This window comes from Scylla paramamosain, chromosome 33, assembly GCF_035594125.1.
Source record: "Scylla paramamosain isolate STU-SP2022 chromosome 33, ASM3559412v1, whole genome shotgun sequence".
NCBI lineage: Eukaryota > Metazoa > Arthropoda > Malacostraca > Decapoda > Portunidae > Scylla > Scylla paramamosain.
Window position 1 is genome coordinate 11,549,528 of NC_087183.1, and position 7,840 is coordinate 11,557,367.

The following is a 7,840-nucleotide window of genomic DNA, read 5'->3' on the forward strand; positions in this document are numbered from 1 at the left end:
GAGAGAGAGAGAGAGAGAGAGAGAGAGAGAGAGAGAGAGCTAAGAATGCTGATAAAAAAAAAAAAAAAATTCTAACACGATGATAATGCTTCATGTTTAGTAGCTCTTATTTGTTACTGATGATCGTGAATATGTTCATTGCAATTAATTCGTTTACTTTATTTTGAAAATTTTTTCTCTCAAAATCGCTAGCAGGATTTAAACGAGACGATTCTGACACTATATCTGGTCCAGATGTCTTGTTGCTCGGCTGACACATCCAGTTATGCATGATCCCTATTGCTGTACCTCACCACCGATGTCCAAGCGTAGGTAAGCAAAATATATCGGTATCTAACAGTAGCAGTAACGTTGTGTGTGTTAAAAACAGACAACCCAGTGCTCCATCACAGTGGGTAACTTGTACAAGACAGGACGCGATCCGTGGGGTCTGGCGGGTTGCTGCGAGGACGTGATGGTGATGAAAACGACAAGAGGAATATTTACCGGTCTCTATGAAAACCCTCTCGTGTGATGGAACAGAAGCCCTGGGTCTTGTCGAGGTCTTAAGATCACCGATTCTCTCGCTCTCTCAGTGAAGACGGTGAGTACGTGTATTGGAGTAGGGTAGTGCACCTGAATAGGTCTGTACGCGTTCAATACCCGTCCAATTTTACAACACTCGCTTTCTTACGTTATTCCCGAAGGGTGAAGGCAAAAGCCAGACATGCAAGGTTCACGAATGGCAGCGCCTGTAGGGCAGCCCCGCCTCCGAAGCTTGATCAATCATGTTTGGTATACGTCACAACGTTTACGTGTGTGTATATATATATATATATATATATATATATATATATATATATATATATATATATATATATATATATATATATATATATATATATATATATATATATATACGAACACATAATCGTCATGATCATCCCCAACAACGCACAATGCAATATCTTACAAGTGCCAGACATTATGTGGCGATGGAAGCCTAACATGCCAAATGCTCGTATTGCAAAAAAGGTAAATATTGATACGGATGCAATAATACGTAATACTACATTGTACTAATATTTTGTGAAAAATTTAATAAACATTTTTTATTCACTGATAATTCGCATAACCTTTGTACTGTTAGAAGCAGCGCAGCAGCTCCTATGGACAGTAATTGCAAAACCCTTGCTCACCTCTGTTTTCACTTATATTTGTGTCGTCATGATTCGAGTCGGGTGGCTGCTGGACGTGGATGGGACGTGTCCAAGGCGGGGTGGGGCGGCGTTAACGAGAGTGCGCTCGCCGAGCCTGGTTGCCGTGCCGCCGTCACTTTGGTCGCTGAAGCTGTGAGCGGCGCACAGGTTGCTGGCTGTGGAGCAGCACTGGCTCAGCATCTGTCCCACCACTACACCCATGGTAAAAGTTGGCGAGTGCACTTATCGTCTGTAATTCATGCTCTTTTAATAGCTGGTGTGTAGTTTGTTACACATAATTTCATTCTGTGATAATACATATTTGTTGGTGTGACCTAGTAGTCGCAGTGTGTAGTACAAACATTACTTCTTTCACAGGCCGGGCCACAAACGGTGGTGTATGATGTGTCTGATGAGGACCCCTTGATGCCGGTCCTCAGTATGTCTCAGAGTAGTGGCTTTGGCGATACACCACCACACAGTGACGACCAACAAAGCACACCATGCCCACCATCGCTCGTGCTTGGCATCGCCTCGAATAGCACTTCCTTGACAGAGACTGACGGAATTTCGGAAAGACCTCGTCGTCAAGGCCATCACCCAAAGCCTGTGGGCGTAGTGAAACCGATGCGCCCACGCCTTGTTGCTCTCCGCCCCAACCAGAGGCCTTGGCCGCTCGTCCAAGCAGCAAGGGCGTCAACCCTCCAGCCAGCTTCCCGAGGCACGTCACTCTCCCGTGCATTACAGCATGACACCATTTCTGGTTACGTGGCGCTGCCCTCCTTTAGGAGTACTGCCCTCCCATCCAACGACGCCTCACCCGCCACAGCTTCTAGCGGCGACGGTGATGTGGCGCAAGGAAGGCGGGCAGCAGCAGTCGGGCCTGCCATGTTATTCCGTCTGAATAAGAAGTGCACTGAGCTGGGCCGCAGAAATGAAGCTTTAGAAAAAAAACTTGCAGCTTACCGACGGTTCTTCTCAGACAAGGATAACTTGAAATCTTTGATGCGCAGACTAGATACTGAGGGAGAAGCGTCACAAACCAGTCCTGGCGAGGAGGAGGACGCGAGATAGATGAGCTAACGACACAAGTTATCGTGAATGGTTTGTTCTACCGTAGACGGTGATTGTCTGAACCTACCACTGCCAGTTATTTTGTGTGTAATATGAAATTTTTGCGGGTATTAGTGATAACATTGCTGCTAAAGTGATTAACCTAAATTCTTCATCACCTGTAGTTGTCAGTGTCCATTTGAATATTTTTTAAACTTTACTTTAGGGATTTAATCTGCTTCCTTCTGGGATTTTAAAATAGAACGTTAAAGTTACTTGAAAATAAATTTGATGCACTATGTGAAACTAAATGATATGAAGGGTGTTGCAAGAAAAAGATACATTATACCATTCAAATATTCTGTGCAGTGCAAAAAACGCTGCTTGAGGGAAATAAATTACCTCCCCCCCAAAAAAAAAAAAAAAAAAAACTACAGTATCTTCCATAGTTATTGCAATTATTTATTCCATATGTGCAACACTCGTGCATATGAGCTTGTGTAACATATGACATTCTAGAGGCATCTGTTTGCACGTGGTAGACAGTAGACCGACTTAACGATTTCAGACATTTGGAAATACGGCTTTGAAGATGATTGTACGTATTGTGATTGAAAACAATTTCGTTGATTGAGAAAAGGATAATGCGCTTTATTAGAGACTGATCTGCAAAGTCTCCATTTACAGTTATATTATCATTGAAAGTGCGCTAATTCTTATTTCTGTGACCACCTGATAAACAGCAGTGCATGACATTCTTGGCCAAGCTACATTCATGCCAGATTATTTGAATAGTAAGCGTTATACTTATTCCTCGTGTTACACACCGTATTATTTGTATAACCAGCATCTTCCAGCTTACTAGAAAACCTTATCTTAAACCTAATTTCGTAGCCTACAGAAAGAGCTTGGTCTCAGCCTGTTCTGTACCTTACACTTGTTCAAACTAATCCTGCTGCATATTATAGTCTGCCTAACGTAATCCCTGTATGTTACAGCATCTGTTTTGCTCTGAGCTAAGTGTGTGTGTAGCTGTAGTGTTGCCAAAACCCTGTTACGGTGTATTTTCAGTTTTCTGTGATTGCCAGTGCTACTCTATTGGTAATTGATGACTCTATCAGTGTTGCCAGACTGAATTATGCATAATCTGACCAAATCTGACAAAATATCTGTAGAAATCTGTAACCCATAAGGAAAATTTCTGAGGAAAAATATATTGATAATAATGAAATTTTATTAGCCCTATGGTAACTCCACATAAACAGAACAAAGGGTATTTAGTTAATTTTAACTCAAAACAAGCATTTAGGAAGTGTAGCCCATAAAGGCAATGTCACACGGGAGATTTTAGAAATGGAAGCTAAATCTCAAAAACTTGCGATATTTGTGAAAAAATAGTGGTTGCATATCCCGTTTGACGACGTCTTAATACAACTACATGCAATTTTAGACATATTACACACCCAGTATAAACCATTTGTAGCGAGAGAAGCACTGTATGAAAAAGAAAACTGCACTCATACACAGGACATAATAAAGCTAATGAGATCACATGACATATCAAGCAGTATATATCAAGCATATATTGGATAATGACATAATGCTAGCAGATAGAAACTAAATTGAGAGAAGCACTGTGTGAAAAAGAAAAACTGCACTCATACACAGGACATAATAAAGCTAATGAGATCACATAACATATCAAGCAGTATATATCAAGCATATATGGGATAATGACATAATGCTAGCAGATAGAAAATAAATTGAGAGAAGCACTGTGTGAAAAAGAAAAACTGCACTCATACACAGGACATAATAAAGCTAATGAGATCACATGACATATCAAGCAGTATATATCAAGCATATATGGGATAATGACATAATGCTAGCAGATAGAAAATAAATCTGATCATAGGAGTTACTCGTACATAGAACTTCCTGTAGACGCTTTCCTTTCCAAAAGTGAATTTGTTACATTGAAGTCATAACAGAATGCTCCCTTTAAAAGTTGTTTTGTATGTAGCAAGCCTGAGATGGTTTCTGTTGACAATTTGTTTCTTGCTTTTGTTTTTATTCTATTGACTGCAGAAAAAATTCTTTCTACACTGGCACTAGAATGAGGTAGAGACAACAGTGTTTGCATGAAAGCAGCAAGATTTGGAAACATTAATGCATTATCACATTGCCTTGTTAAACTTACTGTACACCAGAAATTTTGTGGCATCATATCTGAAGTAACATTCATTGAATCTAGAGAATTTGCTAGCAGCCTCCATTCAGTGTCGATTGCCTGAATATCTGTGGCAGTAGCTCCAAACACACTGATAAGATCAATAATGGAAGGTATTTCTCTATCAATCACTACCTTTGGGGTCAAAGCTCTCAGGGATTTTATTACAGTCATAGAGTCAAAATCAAACCTCTTATATATCTGGGAGCTAGCTTCAATGTAGAAATCCAAACAAGATAACCTAAAATTCTGTAGTTCTTCCTTTTCATAAGTTGAATTTCTCAGCTGCAGTGTCACTTTTACACCAAGATAAACTTTATCTAATGGAAGAAATTTTCCAGGATCTCTATAATTGATTTTTGTTAATTGAGTCTTGTTGAGGTACCCTGGCTCCATGTAGAATCCTAAAATTGTTTTGAGAGTAGATGAAACTGAGTTATACAGGACATGTACTTGTGTTGATTCTGCCTGCATTTGCTTGTTTAAGTTATTAAAAAGAGGCAACACATATTCCAAAAAAAGAAGATACAGTTTGGTCATAGGATTGCATAGCCTATTTAAGATTGTTTCAGATGCAATCAATCTATCACCTAGCACAGCATTGGTAAAATATAGCTTAAGTGCCTCATATTGCTCAAGCAACCTTGCCACCACCATTTCTAGTGACAACCATCTAGTCTGAGAAGGGTGTAGGAGCTTATGTGGTTTAACTTGAATGAACTTTTGAAATTCCTCAAAGTCACCCATCTTTGGACTATAATGAAAATAATTATAAATATCCCTTGCTAGATCCTCCAGTGAACGAGGAAGCTTTAAGCAAGCATATGAAGCACACAAGGCAAAAGAATGGCAAATATATTTCATTATAAATAAGTTAGGGATATCTTTTTTCAGCAGAGATGACAATGAGTGATGTGCTCCCAACATAGCATTTGCACCATCAGCAGCAAAACCAATCAAATTTTCTTTGTATGGAATATTGTGCTTCCTAAAGAATTCTACTACATGATTGTACAAGGAATCAGCTGTGGCATCTTTGAGAGGAATCAAGCTTACAAAACAGTCCTTCACCTCATTTTCAATCATAACCCTAGCTACCATGCATAAATGTTTAACACAGCCTTTGTCAGTTGACTCATCAACAATTAATGAAAACTTATTTGTCTTTAATTGATCAATTAATTTTACTTTGCTTTCTTCCCCTGTCACATGATTAATCAGGGCAGTTACTTTTGTTCTAGCACATTTAACTTCTGTAGCAATTTCAGAATCTGGACACATAGCTTCTACAAGTTTAGGTAAATGATCTGCAACTGTCATGGGTAAATCATGCTCTGCTATGAATGCAGCCATCCTCAGTTCAGCTGAATTTACTTTACTGTGGCTTATTTTAGAGCTGAAGATGTTAGTAATGGGCCTATTACTCTGAACTTCTTTACCTGCATCCTTATGTTTCTTATTATCAGCATGCCTCTTAAGATCTGTTTTTCCTGCAGTCAGTTTCAAATGTTTATCACAAGGGATGCAATAGGCATAAAGATCACCTTTTGTGCTGGCTTTAATCCAGCCTTTAAAAACTGGATAATTTTCATAGGAAGAAGAATATTTATTGCAGTACCTAATTTTTTTTTTTGTTTTTGCACCCCTTTTTTTTTATCTTCCTCTGAATTGTAGTTATCTGATTCTTCACCGTCCATTTTTTAATTGTCCGAAACATGCAAAAAGCTTATTTTACAAACATGCCAACATGCAGTCATAATCTCAAAATAATTGAAGGTGAGCAAACCCAAATTAACCCAATTAATCCACAGCCACTCATCTTGATCTTGATGGTAAAGGTGGCACAGGATCACTCCTGAGCCAGGCCTTTGGATCGGCAACTCCTGTAGAAAGGGGGGGGGGGGGAAAGAGAAATTAGTGTATTAGTGGGGATCAGGATGATCTTGATCTTTATGTAGCCTCTGAACTAAAACTTGATGTTGCAGGTGCCTCCTTCTAGGGGAGGGCTGGCCTTTTTTATCGGCAACTCCCGCAAGGGAAAAGAAAAATACAGGGCATCTGTCCCGAACTCATGCATACCATATTCTTAAGTAAGTGCCTTAAGTGAGGAAAATATTTGTAGATTTTGTCCATTTAGAAAAAAAAATCTGAAAATCTGAAACGAGGTCTGAAATCTGTAGAACCTCAGGAAAATCTGTGGATCTGGCAACACTGGACTCTATACTTGAAATTCATGTATTTAGGTTACCTTATAGTGTGGGAAGCGTTTTTTTATTTTATTTTATTTTATTTTTTTATACTGTGAGATGCCTGACTGGTGATGTGTGGCAAGAGCTAGTCGATGTTCCAAAACTGAGTTGCCGTGCTTTTTCATGACTGAAAAGAAATGGTGGTGATTCTTTTTATTTATTTTTTTTATTTTTTTATATTTTTCATCTATCAAAATAGGAATATTGATGTAGATAAGCTTACATATTGTATATAATGTATTTATTTATTTTTCTTTAGATACTAATATAGGATTTCTAGATTGAAGATGATTTCTAAGTATATTAGAACGGAAATATAATGGACAATTAAATCTCAAAGCTTTCGTGCATATTTTCGTTTTAATAGATGTACCGTAAGACTATAAAATCTCGTAAGGACTTCATGATTATTTACTTGTCTTTTAAAAGATGTACCGTTGTTTTCACAAACATTATTTTTTTTTATTTATTTATTTTTTTTACGAGTTATGATGAATATACATTTTATTGATTTTGTAAAGTTAACCCTTTAAAATATGTAGGGATTTCTGTCTGTCTTGAAGGGATTCTCGTGTCAGTTTAGGAAGTGTTGTGCATATTTATCATGGGAAACCTTCCGGACGCTTCTACATCAACTGAACCCCAGGTATGATATAATGATAAACTCCAGAGATACAAAACGTAAACTTAGCTTTTCCCACCACTGGGATAACTTGAGTGTTCTATAGTGATAATTCCGTAGTAATAATTCAGATTCGTTCTTCCAGCTATTTGTTTTACTCAGAGCTGATGATGGTACTGTGTGTGTGTGTGTGTAACCTCAAGCAATACAAATAAATTCAACTCTGCAACACAGGAAGAACAGGAAGCATGAACGGTGGATGAAAGACTAGATATTACAATAAACTGTAATGAGGCTCTAGCATCACATGTTTCAGTATAATGAGTAAAGATGATGCTGTTGATGATGACGCAATTCTGCTGGTGTATTAGTTTTGTGTGGTGTTAGAAAATGATTGAGGAAGATGGTTTGATGTGTTGTACTTGTTAGGCTGTTCGCTCCGTATAGGGCCGTATTTTGGGTTACTGCTGTAGTATCGTATGAACTAGTGGTTAAATTGACTAACCAG